Below are 2,295 nucleotides of genomic sequence, written 5' to 3'. Positions count from 1 at the left end.
CCCCGCCCCCGGCCCCGGCCCCCGCCCTGCCCGCACCGCTGCGGCCGGGGGAGCCCCGGGGTTAATGTCCCCCGTCACCCCCTCCCCAAAATCAGCCGCGCCGGGGATGAGGAGTTGGGGGGGTGTCCGCCTCCCCGCCGTGCGGGCTCCGCGGGTGACAGACGGACAGACAGACAGACGCACCCCAGAGACGCGGCTGTGCCTCCAGCGGGATGCAGACACCCCCTCCTGTGCTGGTTTGCCCTCCGCAGGTAAAGGAGCCATCCCACATCCTCCCATCCCCAAAGACTCACTGCAAGTGTTTCTCGGGGTGCTTCGCCCCCACCCCCAGCCGTGCCCAGCTCCCCCTGGGGGTACCGGCCCTGCTCCTGCAGCGGGGAGGACACAGCAGCTCCTGCCCTGGCATTTTGGGGTGAGTGAGGCACTGCAGCTCTCCAACGAGAGCTGGACTGCGCATAACCCCTCTTTCCTCAGGGTCTGGGCCAGTCCAGCCCCAGGGGATAAATCTGAGCCAGGCCAGGTCCTCCCCAGCCATGCCACCCTCCCAATGGGAGGTATTTGCAGCTCACCCCAAAAGGGAGTACCACCGCAGACCCCCATAGCAGACCCCACCTTCTCAGCTCTCCAGTGTCCCACTGTACCCCAGGAGTGTGACAAAGCCCTGGGTGCCCACAGATGTTCTAGGGGGGGTCGGCTCAGGCCCATGGGGGAGGCAGGCTCATTCCCAATCCACGATAATATTTTCCCTGCAGCAATCATGCAGAGACACAAAAGACTTGGGAACCTTCAGCAAGAGACAGGCAGCCAACCTCCTGCTGGACATCCCTGCCATGGAGCAGGAGATGCTCAGGAGTGACACCCAGCTGTCATTTTGCTGGTGAATGCCACACCATGGCATTGGAAAAGAGATTCTGGAATCCCCACCTGAAATCCGGATTGCTGCTTGAGACGTGAGCCAAGCTCTGTGCTGTGCCCACCTCTCTCTGCCCCTTCCCAGGGGCTTCCCCTGCCACACTGGCTTGGCTTGCCGAGGAAATGAAGGTCAGAGATACTCCAGGAGCCTTTGCTTTGCCATGGAAAGGACTTTATTTATTCTTTATAGAAGAACATGTGACACGGGTTTGCTTTTCCTTCCAGAATCCCACTGATTGATTCCCTTGGATGTGACCACGTCCCAGCAGCACATGTCCCATCCCTTGGCATGTTCTGCACCCCACCCCTGCTGGGGGACCCATGGGACTCCGTCCTCTGCTCCTTGTACATCCCATGAGGTCTGGTTTAGGTGGATCACCTGCAGAACCAGGTCTGGTTTAGGTGGATCACCTGCAGAACCAGGTCTTTCCAACACTCTCCAACCCACGAGGAGGAAAATCACCTTGTCAAATTCCCAGATTCCTGTGCCACAGCCTGTCTCTCAGCTCAGCATCCTCTTTTTAACCACCTTCTCATGTGCTGTATCCAGTGACACAACCCCATCCACACCCCTCCTCAGCCCTCAGAGAGAAAATTCGGGTTTCCACCCCTGTGGGTGTGCCAGCCTTTTGTGCAGGAGCAGCTGGACAAGGACCACGCCTCCTCCTCCTCCTCTGTGTCCTGCTGGGCAGAAAAAAAGGCTGCCAGAACCCGAGAAATAATAAAAACAGACACAGACAAAGCCAGGGCTGGGATATTCTGTTTCAGAGCAATGACAGAAAGTGGAGGTGAGGCTAAAATGAATAAACTCCAGTTATTGATACTGTTTGCTTTGAATTAACAGCTCAGCTCCACCAGCTTGTTCCTGCCGTCCTCCTTGGCTCCATTCTGGATTTCCATCCCTTCTCTCAGGGTTGGCTTGCTCAGATCTCCATTCTCCTGCTGACTCACCCATCCCAAATTTCACCCCCAAATATCTGCACACCCTTCTCAGAGCCCCCAGTGCATCAGTCACTGCCATCCCTCAGTCCCCAAACCTTCCAGCATTTCTCTTACTGATCTCCCCTTTAAATTCTCCCCGAGTGAATTTCCTCCTAGGGACATGCCAAATTCCCAGTGACCCCTCCTCACTGGGATCCTACTAAAAACCTGTGGATGTAAAAAAAATCCTACACATGCCAGTGACTCCAAGCGTGAAGGAAGACACAGAACAACCTTAACCTTGTCCTCACTTGCTGGGTGACCCTGGGCAATTTAGTGCCTTTCAAGGGTCTCAAGCAACTTTTTTTTTAATCACTTAAAAATGCAAAATTCGCCTCTTCTGCAAAATATTTTGGAATGTGCTGAGTGACAGCGTTGAGCTGAGGTTTGTTATCACGATCA

This window comes from Pyrgilauda ruficollis, unplaced genomic scaffold (assembly GCF_017590135.1).
Source record: "Pyrgilauda ruficollis isolate IOZ18807 unplaced genomic scaffold, ASM1759013v1 scaffold34, whole genome shotgun sequence".
Lineage (NCBI taxonomy): Eukaryota > Metazoa > Chordata > Aves > Passeriformes > Passeridae > Pyrgilauda > Pyrgilauda ruficollis.
The sequence above is the reverse complement of the archived record's forward strand: the minus strand, read 5'-3'. Positions refer to the sequence as shown.